Source organism: Vulpes vulpes, unplaced genomic scaffold (genome assembly GCF_048418805.1).
Source record: "Vulpes vulpes isolate BD-2025 unplaced genomic scaffold, VulVul3 Bu000000627, whole genome shotgun sequence".
NCBI classification, from domain to species: domain Eukaryota; kingdom Metazoa; phylum Chordata; class Mammalia; order Carnivora; family Canidae; genus Vulpes; species Vulpes vulpes.
Window position 1 is genome coordinate 2,334,803 of NW_027325667.1, and position 12,277 is coordinate 2,347,079.

At 40.7% G+C, this 12,277-nt stretch overlaps 1 pseudogene; it reads right to left on the reverse strand.

Moving 5' to 3' along the window:
* Window positions 1–1,323: 1,323 nt before the first annotated feature.
* LOC140596358 (developmental pluripotency-associated protein 4 pseudogene) lies at window positions 1,324–7,302 on the reverse strand (annotated as a pseudogene).
* Between the last annotated feature and the right edge of the window lie 4,975 nt (window positions 7,303–12,277).

The window sequence follows — 12,277 nt, forward strand, 5'->3', positions numbered from 1 at the left end:
AACTGTCATCCCCCCACTGCAAAACAAAACAAAACAAAGCAAAACACACACACACACACACACACACACAAAACAAAAAACAAAACACTTAAAAGTACATACACACTCAGATATAGGCTTTAATAAAACCCTACAATTGGGATTTTCCAGAATTTCTTTTTTTTTACATTTTTAACATTTATTGAGGATTCTTGCCCAAATCTGTCCATATCCTAATGGTTACAAACTTTCTAACTCTCCTACTCCTTCCAGTACATTAGAGAGGGGGAAAAATTTTTCAGAATCTCCAAATCCACAACAATAAAACAATGTTGGAAACTGCCATAAGAACACAAGTGAAAAAAAAATCTTTTCTAAGAACTGCAGGACTATAAATTTAGGAAGGACACAAAAATTACAAATGAACCAAACTCATCAAATTATATACATTAAACGTATAGCTTTTTTAAAAATGTTACTCATACTTCATTTGAATGGTTTAAAAAAAAAAACGAATCATGCCAAAGAAAACCATGATTTTTAGCTTAATTCTGAGTTAAGAATATTAAGAATTTGCCCACAATGCATATGGCCTCCTATATACAATAGATGATCTTATATACAATTTAAAATCCAATACATTATGAATTTATGATTCAGAAGTACCCTTAAATATTTTTAAGCAGTAGAAACACACATGATAGTTACAAGTAGAAATAATACCCGCAAAGTGTTCCACATTATTATCCCAGAGACATACCATAGAGGTCTCAGGTTATTAAGAAAACATCAAAAAATGTTTTCTATATTAAGAGTATGTTTTGGGGAGTGGGAAAGAATAACAACTTTCCCTTTGGTTTAAAATACTCAACAGCCTGAAGTCACGAACCTAAGAAGGTGTAGCTGTCTCTGGAGGAGTTGGAATTGCAGAGAAATCCAATGTGGAAGCACACCTGTACTTTCCACTCCACCCCCCACCCCCAAACCCTCTGCCAGGCGAGACTCAGATTCCCACTTTAAAAGAAGTTAAGGTCACTTCTATTTCAGAAGGGTAAACGTTTGGTAGTATGAATGACTTTTTCTTCTTATTAAATAGAAGAAATGGTAATTTCTGAAATGCTCTTCCAATTTAAAATCTAAGAGCTCCCGCATCTCAACCCATGAAGCCGCAGGCCCCAGTGGAGGTTGGAGGGTAATCTGCAATGCACTAGCCTGTGTCCCTGTAAGCAGGCAGCATGGAGGGTGTGAGCTGCCTACAGCCTGGCCATCAGTGTCACCACGGAGTTGACTGTAGTTCTCTTTGTACCATTGATTATAATCATAGCTGTGTCCCTTTTCCTGCTATTGAAAGTTCATTGGAGGCTCTTCATTAACACCTTATTCCTGCGAACACATTTGGGACACAGCATATTGTCCTCCAGCTGTGGGGGTGGAAAGTTACAAGCGGGGAGCAAGAAGAGGGCGCATACTCTCCCCCGCTTTTCAGGCACCCAGGTTTGTCCTGCATGAAATTGCAGGTGAACCCAACCTTCTGTGCCTGCAGGCATGCTTCTCCCATGGACCACACACCACTTGGCACCGTGGGCCTCCTGTGGCGATGCCACTGTCTCCATCTTCCCAGCCCTGGCTGCAATTCTGGACCAGGAGGCAAACATGGAATCTGGGGCCAAAGTGGTCACAACAACAGTATTGACCCTCTCCAGGAGAGCATCAGACCCCTCAGGATGGGCAGCCACTTCAGGAGGGTAGGTTCCATCAGAAGGTATCTTTGTTCCAGGACTTTCCAGAGACATTTCCCCCTTGTCCATCATCACCCTTCTTTGTGTCTGGGTGAGAATCTTGGCCTCCTCTGTGGTGACAGGAAAGTTCTTCTTTTGATCTGGGTAAGCATATTCGCAGGTTCACTTATATACATCTAATTTATGGCCTTTGGTACTCAGCTGGAGTTCTTGGCACCAGGCCCACAGGATATCTTGGTGAAGCAAGGTGGCTGGTGGTAGTTTCAAAGGTAATGGAGGAACTGGGATTTTCTTCCGAATTCTTACTCTTGTACTCTCTTGTGCCGTCTTTTCTGAACAGGAAGCTTTGCCTTCTTTCATAGATCTCTTCCGTTTGGTCCCACTTGCTGAGGTTCCTGGTAACTTTGGTTCACCATACACCTGCTGTTTCTCTTTGGCTTCTTCCAATGCAGGTTGGGATTGGCCAGCCAGATAGTCTCCCCCCCGCCCACTTCGTGGAGCCCTTTTTGCCTTTTGCTTTCTCCATATCCAAAGGGAAGTCAAGGTTGACAGAAAGTCTTACTCCTGAAATCCAGAATCTCATTTGTACTACATTCTTCTAGAATAAAATGAAATAGCACAGCTCTGCCTTAGCCACCCAAACCCTGGAATGCCGTTACAATCTGAAGTATCTTCTTTAATTTATCATTTTAATAGCCTGAATAACTCTCATCCACTACCACTTGTTATGGAAGTCTATTCAACTATTTCTACTGTTAATTGGGTCTTGTATGAACTGGCATGCATTTTCAAATACTTCCCTAGAAACTGATATTTTTGGTGGTACATATACCTCATCTTATGTCAGCATCCACTTTGTAGAACAGTCCACATGTGTTTTAAAGCAAACATTTAAATAAGTGTTTTAATCAAAATGTTAAGAAGGCTTTCAAATGAAGCTGTAATTTGCACGCTTTTCTGCATGTCACTGATGGGCACACTTATTCACTGCTCCAGGTAAATCCCATAATAATTTGTTTTTTTTAATATATTTTTTTTAATTTTTATTTATTTATGATAGTCACAGAGAGAGAGAGAGAGAGGCAGAGACACAGGCAGAGGGAGAAGCAGGCTCCATGCACTGGGAGCCCGACGTTAAATCCCATAATAATTTGAATAATTATTTGAGAAGTATAATCTATTACAGCTATGACAAAATGGCTAATTGTGCTATTTTTATAATTTTTAGATTTTTTAAAATTTATGCTTGCTACGTACCTGAGCTATATTCGCATCACCTATGTATTTTATTTATCTTGTGTATCTACAATCCCAGCACATGCCATTTTAACACCTATGAAAGTAAAATATTTCAAAGTTCAATTAGGTGCTATCTAAAACATTTAAAATTATGCCAATGAAAAAAATGAAAAAAAAATAAAAAAAATAAAATTGTGACAATGCAAATTTTAAAATGTGAGTAAAATGTGTAAAATGTGTCTATACATTGAAACAGAATGCATTTCTGTGTATCTACACAGAACAACCAGAAATTTCATACATAGGAGCAAAGACATCTTGACATTGCAGAACACTTGAGTTCCCAGTGGACATGCATTTAATTAAAAGATGTGGTAGGGATGCTGGGTAGCTCAGTGGTTGGGCGCCTGCCTTCGGCTCAGGGCGTGATCCTGGAGTCCCGGGATCAAGTCCCACATCAGGCTCCCTGCATGGAGCCTGCTTCTCCCTCTGCCTGTGCCTCTGCCTTTCTCTCTGTGTCTCTCATTAATAAATAAATAAAATCTTTAAATTAAATAAAAAAGACATGGTAGATGATGGTAGTTCAAGTCCACATGGTGAGATATTGCTGATAGATGTAGTAACAGTATAATGGATGGCAAATGTAAACAGTTCTATGACAGGCAGATCCTTCTAAAATTTATCTTAAAGTTTGCAAGCAGTAGTGACAGCACCTAGGCTCATGGGATGGAGAACTACATAGTACATGTGGAAAAGCAAAATGAACGGCACCTGGCCAGGTGGAAAGAGGAAGCTACACAGCAAATGATGAGCTACTGCTGGTTGAGGCTAAGCTACTTTGAATCATATCCAAGATGCAGTTTTAATGGGCAAATGTCAAGGATCTTGCTAGAAATCCCCAGGTCTCATTCTAAAGAGGACTCTGCGATGCAGCCCAAATATAGAGTTTTCTCTACTTGATCAAAATAAAATAAAATATCAAATGAAAGTATAGTAGCAATATTACTATAATTTTGGTTGTAAGATTACAATGGAGATTGGGATTTAAGATTTCTAAACAAGGTAAGTGAGTTGGTATTTCCATTATTGAGATCAACTAGAGCTAAGCTATAATTGACCAGGGCAGATTTAACAGCAGATTTAGATTATAAAAAGTAAACACTATTTGAGAACTTACTTTTAAGCTCTTCTCTCATTTTGTAGGATTTTCATTAATGAGAATTTTGTGGATGCCAAGATCTTACTTGCTAAAGGAATTATGCCTGCAAGTTATATATAAAAACCCAAATCCCTACAAAACGAACGTTCATTAAGACAGGGCAGACATCATTAAGGAGTGATATACAGCCAGATGTAGAAATGACATGAACACTGCCATAAACAAAATGAAAATGAAAAAGAAATTTAATTCAAAACCATAAAAATGTGAAGTTTCTGTACCTATGAATCAAAATTAACATTAAATATTAATTAAAACCAAATCAAATATGCCATTCAGGTAACAGGGCTTGTGCCAGCAATCTGTTAATACTTACACAGGACGAAGAATGGAGCTCTTCCTTCTCCCTGGGCATTTCAGCAAAAGCAGCTCTTCTAAGGAGAGCAGCTGAAAAGAGCTGCCATCAGCCTCCTCCAAGACTAGCTAAGAGGTGAGGTGTCTGGTCCTAACTTTGGGAGAGCAGTGAAGAAGTCTCCTCTCCGACCCCCAGGCCCCTGATGGGGTCTCCAAGATAGCCACTGAGATATAAGGGAGTGTCTGGGAGGAAGAGGGATAGCTTCTCATTGCACCTGTTGGCCAGTTGAGCTGCAAGAGCCTGAGTCTACCCTGGTACTCACATACAGAGTGCTCTGAGGGCCTGTCTAGTGTCCCTGGGCCTGGGGGCTGGCACATGTCTGAAGAAATCTGAAAACATACACAGCATGGGGCAGCCATCATGGGCAGGGTAAGGAAAGAGGGCAAGGAGAGATTAAGTCTGGTCATCCCTTCTTTGCTAAGAAAAGTAAGTGTGAAGTTCCCATCAGTTACCTGGAGAAAACAAAAGTTAGCCTGAGCCTTTCGGTGGCATCCTTGCCCCCATAGGGTAGAGCGCTGAGGCAAGGAGATTACAGAAACAAGATATGGTCAGGGGTCTTCTGTGCACAGGACCAGCTTAAAGACAGGAGAGAATTTCAGGAGTTTATGAGTGTGTCACCCATGAAAGCTACAGGGATCAGGGGTTCATGCAGAACTAGCATTTGGGAGCTGCCATATTAGAGCCCCACAGCTGGCTGAATTAGCACAACCACTCTGCCCCTAAGCGGCTCAGCAGAAGCCAAGAGCACAGAGTGAGGACAGCAGACAGCCAGCTAGGCTGCTGATTCACCAACACAACTCCATCCCACTGGTCAGAGTGGGGGCAGCTTTGGCCTGTAGCTATGATGGAAATTCAGAATCAAGCTGGACTTGGAGCATGAAAATTGTGTGTGGTTATTAAAATCAGACAGCTTCTCTATCTGAAAGAGACCAGGAGTGGAGACTGCTTTGTCTCCACGGAGACGTTAGGGGATTCCACAGGACCTGCTGGAAGGCAGAGGCTATGGAAGGCACTCGCCCTGACCTTGGGGATGTGGGCACGTTCACCTCAGAGGATACTATGATTCAGCTCAAACAGGACTAGGGCCTTATGTAGCACAGCAGAGGAAAGATGTTCTTTATGCTTAAAAATACTACTACAAAATAAGAATATTAATGTTGGAAAGAAGCACATAATCTGAACACAGAAATTGAGGACACAGACTAAACTAAAACTTCATTAAAAAAATTGGGGAGAGTTTCAAAATTTGATTAAGGAAAGGTATATATGATGGGACTTTCTTTTTTCCACGTCTCCTTCATCCAGTATCAAAACCATACATTACATTTCCTTCCAGAGGATAAGAACATCATGAGTTTGCTGGGTGATCATGGTTCTTAACCACATGCTGGCTAATTAAACATGGAAATCAATTAATGATGAAAAAGCAGGAGGCGGGATCCCTGGGTGGCGCAGCGGTTTGGCGCCTGCCTTTGGCCCAGGGCGCGATCCTGGAGACCCGGGATCAAATCCCACGTTGGGCTCCCGGTGCATGGAGCCTGCCCCTCCCTCTGCCTGTGTCTCTGCCTCTCTCTCTCTCTCTGTATGACTATCATTAAAAAAAAAAAATTAAAAAAAAAAAAAAAAGAAAAAGCAGGAGGGAGGGAAGAATGGATAGATGAAAATAAGGAAATGTATTGTTTATGATGGGTCTAGACATTATGGCAAGGGCTTCAGCATTAATACAAGGATGCCTATGAATTCATTAATTCACTAACTAAATGCATTAATTCCTTCAACTATGTATGAGTCCATGAGCCAGGGTTTAATTCCCACAGCCAGAAAGGGGGCACAGGGCGGGAATCTCATCTGAAGCAAGCCAACTGGCTGCAGTGTCTGCATTCCTAACCTCTAAGTCTGTTAGGCTGAAGTAGCAATAAGGTAGTGGCAACAGGTTGTACTGGAATAAGCAAGTCTAAGAAAGTAAGAATGTACCAAAGAATGTGTGTGCATGTGTGTGTGTCACAGGCATTAGAAAAGGAAAGCTCATATGAGCCAACTGAAACTAAGCCTCAACTGTGAGTCAACTTACAAATGAAGGTGCCAGGTCCTTGATAAAGCAGGTAATTGTAGATGAGGATATAAGCAGAGGGGAGGAGATACAATTTGCTTCCAAGACCTATTTTTCTTTTTAGAACCTTTTCAGAGGCTTATAAATAAGCTTAATAAGTTTTTTTTCTTTCCTCATGGACTGTTGGTTCCTTGTGGGGAAGGGCTGCGCATTTCTCTGAGATCCTACTTCAACGTCTGTACAATAGGAGTTCAATAAATATTTAATTCAAAGTGCTAAACCAGGCTTTGTGAATAGGAGACATAGGAAAAAAAGGAATATAGATTTTAAAAGAAACCAAAATCTGTCTTTATTTTCTTAATGGAAGAAAAATAACCGCAAAACCTCAAGTACTTTCCTTTCCTGATACTTCTGGGGAACTGAGTGCTCACCGACCAGGAGTGTTCAGAGTTCTGTAGCTGTGAGGCAGCAACTAATAAATGTTTACTACGTTCTTCTCCATTAAAGTCTTCCTGAAGATGTACTGAGGCATGGGGAGAGGTGAAGCAAAGAATTCAAAAGGAAGGGTGCCTTGGTGGCTCAGCGGGTTAAGTGCCCAACTCTTGATTTCAGCTCAGGTCATGATCTCAGGTCCTACTTTGGGCTCTGTACTCAGCAGGGAGTCTGTTTCTCTCTCCCTCTTTCTCACTCTCCCTACCTCATGTCTGTCCCCCCTGCTCATGCGCGCACACTCTCTCTCTCAAATAAAGAAATAAATCCTTTAAAAAAATTCCAAGGATTCTCCTTGTTTCTTAGAGACTTTGGGTGTATCCATGTAACCTACTGGCCACAGTTTTTATCACAATACAATAAATATATCTTGAATAATTTAACTATAAAAATGACAAAGAAAAATATTAGAATGAGGTCTCAGATGTGCCCACACATGCCAGCAAAAAAAAAAAAAAAAAAAAAAAAAAAAAAATATATATATATATATATATATATATATATATATATATATATATATCCTATTTCTCCACAACTAGCTTTATTTTCGCAAGCTGGAGCCATCAGTTGGTGGAAAATTAAATTTTATGGTAATGAGGTAACTCTAGCCAGATTAAATAATTTAAACAGCTGAATGCAGTCTTTACCTGTATGCCTATGAATCAATGCTCAGAATTTTCAGGGTCTGGCCTTCCCCTCCTCCTCCTCAAGGTGCTGCCCGATTGGTATGTGAGCCGAGTGCAATGACAGGGACATGGACTCTTGGAATGCTCTGGCAGTCCCTGTTCTGGACTGTTCCGCAGCTGGAGGGCTGCAGGACTGCTGGGGCTCTCCCTCGGCATCCTGTCAGGGCTTGCTCCAGAAGCTGGAGCCTGGGGACACCTCACAGTGTCTTCTCAGTCTTCATAGGAAGGGTCAAATCAGCTTCCCTGCAGACTCAAATGAGTCAACAGGTGTCTTTAATCCTCTTGAGGTCCGGATCCAGAACAAAACAATCTCTGCTGCCTCCTGGATTGTCCAGCCCCTTTTGCCTGGCCTTGGCATCGTCTTCAGCAAAATGTCTAGGAAGAGTCTCAACAGACTCCTGGGCTCTGTCGTGGCAGTTTCGGACTTGCGCCCTGTTCTGGGGATCTCACAGTGGCATGGGAGAGCTAGAAATAAGGCTGCACTCTGAAAAAAGCCTCACAATTTACTTTGACAAGACTGTTCTGGGTAGCATGCAGTGCTTCTCTTATTGCTAAATCAAGAAGCCTCAGTAGGCCTCAGCCTCTGGCTTTCTCCTTCATTTTTCTAATATGTGTCCTCCTTCAGAACTTACGGTAGGAAGAGGAGACAAAGGGCCACATGTCTGGCTGCACGCTCCCCCTATTTTTGCCTCACCTCTTTCCTACACCCACTGAGGCAGGATTGTGAGCTCCCACCTTCTCATCTGATCTAGACACAGATATGAGACTCTATAGTCTAATCTGTCTGTCCTGGTTATTGATATGTCACAGGGGATCAAAAACATGGAAAATCCTTTTATATCTATGCATGCCATGGCATTCATGGCTCTGTCATGCTAGAAGGTCAAGAACGCCAACTCGAAAATCAAAACTGACTCTCCATGCCGGGTGATATCTAGTATCTCCTTCCCTGGAACTATAAATCTTATGGCCCAACCAGAGGGAAAATAGTGGAATGGAACAAGTCTACAGGTAGAAATTAAAATGCATTGGGGAGCCTGGTGGGCTCAGTCAGTTAAGCGTCTGACTTCTTATTTCAACTGAGGTTGTGATCTCACAGGTCGGGAGATTGAGCACTGTGTGCTTAATTAAGATTCTCTCTCTCCCTCTCCCTAGGCCCTTCCTCCCCCCAAATAAAAAAAATTTAAAGAAATTAAATAACTTTTGTATTCGCAAAATATTATCTATATGACATTCACTTCTCTCTCAAAATTGACAGCACAGCCTGTACTTACAAACACTGTGGTAAATTAATATAAGGACACCAATCCCAAATAAGATGTGCTCATAAAGGGTTTCAGATATTCAAATAAAATTCTCTTGGCCTTCTACTCTACATATGGAATTTACTTTCTCAATTTACAGAACTGCTCCTATTTGTATTTTTTTCTATATGGCCTGTAAATCAATGTACTCCTCTGATTTAAAGTGTTCTGTGAATGGGGCATTCACTAAGACAGTTGTATTTCTATCAAACAAGTCAAGTTAATGCTCAAAACTTCAGGCATTGTATGAATTGGGTTTTAAAAGATGTTCACTCTCTGAACTTGCACTAAATGCCGGGTTCAGTTCATTCACAAGCTATTTGGCAATAACTGACAGCCTCAGGACTATCACAGTAACAGAAATTATCCTCCATGGTAAATTAAGCTTTCAGAAGGATTTACAGTTAACCACCATTTATTGAGCAAAATACTAATGTCTGTGATAGTCTCTAACAATGTTTATTCCCCCACATATTACAAAAATAAAAATTTCTACTTGTACCTTTAATTCCTATGAATTTTTTTCTGGGTAATATAATTTTGGCTAGTTGTCAAAATACTGCCTCTAATTATTTTCTATTGATTTCTTAAAAAACATGTAACATATAAACTAAAGGCCTAAAATTCATTCGTTAATGGTTTCCTTTGTTGGGCAGAAACCTTTTAGATAGTGACACTGTCCCACATGTTTATTTTTACTTTTGTTGCATGTGTTTTTGGTGTCACATGCAAAAAGTTATTGCCAAATCAACATCAAAAAGCTTCTTTCCTGGGACACCTGGGTGGCTCAGCGGCTGAGCGCCTGCCTTTGGCTCAGGGCATGATTCCAGAGTCCCAGGATCGAGTCCCACATTGGGCTCCCTGCATGGAGCCTGCTTCTCCCTCTGCCTATGTCTCTGTTTCTCTCTGTGTGTCTCTCATGAATAAATAAATAAAATCTTAAAACAAACAAACAAACTTCTTCCCTATGTTTTCTCCAAGGAGTTTTACAGGTTTTTTTTTTTTTAAAGGTTTTATTTATTTATTCATGAGAGACACACAGAGAGAGAGAGAGAGAGAGGCAGAGACACAGGCAGAGGAGGAGCAGACTCCATGCAGGGAGCCCGACACTGGACTCGATCCCAGGACTCCAGGATCATGCCATGGGCCGAAGGCAAGCACCAAACCACTGAGCCACCCAGGGATCCCCATTTTCAGGTTTTAAATTAAAATCTTTAATCCATTTGAATTGATCTTTTCATAGGGTATAAGACAAGGTTAAATTTCATTCTTTTTCATACAGAGATTCAGTTTTCCCATCACCTGTTATTGAAGAGACTATCCTTTGCCCATTGTGTATTCCTGACACTTTTTGTCAGAGACAGTTGTCTTTCTAAGTGTCAGTTTATTTCTGGGTTATTTTGTTCCATTGCTCTATTTGTTTCCATGACAGTCCCATACTGTTCTAATTACTATAGTTTTGTAATAAAGTTTGAAATCAGGCAATGTGATACCTCCTTCTTTTGTCTTCTTTCTCAAGATTGCTTTGGTGTTCAGAATCTTTTGTGGTCCTACGCAAATTTCAAGATTTTTTCCCTGTGTTTGCAAAAACGCTACTGGGATTTTTATAGAGACTGCACTGAAACTGTACATCACTTTGGATAATGTGGACATTTAACAATCTTAATTTAATCACAGTGATTGATCTATGGAAGCTTTTACATAAATCATGGCTCCTTTATAGATCCCAATTCAGTAGCAAAGAGTCAGTTAAATTCTATTTTCACTTAAATACAACTTTAAACAAGCCAAGTAACCCCCAATAAGAAAACAACAACTCAAGTTTACTAAGAGTGAAGTAATAGTTTTTCCTCAGTAGGAAGGATTTCTCATTCTTTAAGTAATGATATACATATTACTGATAAAGCCCACTCATGTAGTACCTAATGCATACCAGTACTATATTAAATGCTTTAAATTTATCATTTTATGTAAACCTCCAAAACTAGCAAATAGGATGGCACTGCAGTCTCCATTTGAAAGAGAAAGAATGAGTCTCAGAGATGTGTAGCAATTGGTAGAAAGAGATTATGAATAAAATCATACCTTGACCTCTATGTGATACCTCTTCCATTAAGTTCTTAATAACAGTCTAGGTCTGTATTTCTAACACCATGTTTGGGGAGGAGGTCATAAATTATGATACAATTTGAAATAAAAAGAAATTTGGCTGAGAATAAATTCTGGTGATGTGATAAAAAAAAAGATAAATAGTGTATGATTTTCAAATTCTTCAAAGCAACTTATCTTTTTTTTAATTTTTATTTATTTATGATAGTCACACAGCGAGAGAGAGAGAGAGAGAGAGAGGCAGAGACATAGGCAGAGGGAGAAGCAGGCTCCATGCACCGGGAGCTTGACGTGGGATTCGATCCCGGGTCTCCAGGATCGCGCCCTGGGCCAAAGGCAGGCGCTAAACCACTGCGCCACCCAGGGATCCCTAAAGCAACTTATTTTAGGATAAAAAAAGTATAGTCTAACAAAAGATTCATACAATACCTGGTTTGTGTAACAAATGATTAATTTCAACCAGCATGTGGCCTCTATGATGGGCTCCACACCCTAGTATTATTCATTCTTTCCCTATGAATAACTTCCCCCTTAAGTAACAACCAGCAACATGAGGTGCCTGAGTGGCTCAGCAGTTAAGCATCTGCCTTCAGCTTGGGTCATGATCCAAGGTCCTGGGATTAAGCCCTGCTCAACAGGGAATCTGCTTCTCCCTCTCCCTCTGTCCTTTCCCCTGCTCATGCTCTCCCTCTCATTAATTAATTTTTTAAAAACCTGGTGACACGGATAGGATGTCATTTCCATGAATAGGCTAAAGATTGTGAACTTGTATTGCTGGTAGACTATCTATTGTTTCTTTGCTTGCACACAGTGATGAAGCAAGCTGCCATACTGAAGAGGCCAACATGGCAAGAAACTAAGGGAAGTCACTGGCCAAAAGCCAATGAGGATATGAAAACCTCAGTCTGATACTGGCAAGGAACTCCGTGCTGTGAAGACCTACTGAGTGAGAATGGATGTGCTGTATTCTTCCCCACTCAACCCTTCACATGAGACTACAGATCATGATTCAGGCCTTGTGAAAGACTATGAAACAGAGGGCCCAACTGAGCCATGCCCAATTTCTTACCCATAGAAACTAGAAGATGATGTGTGTATACTGCTGTAA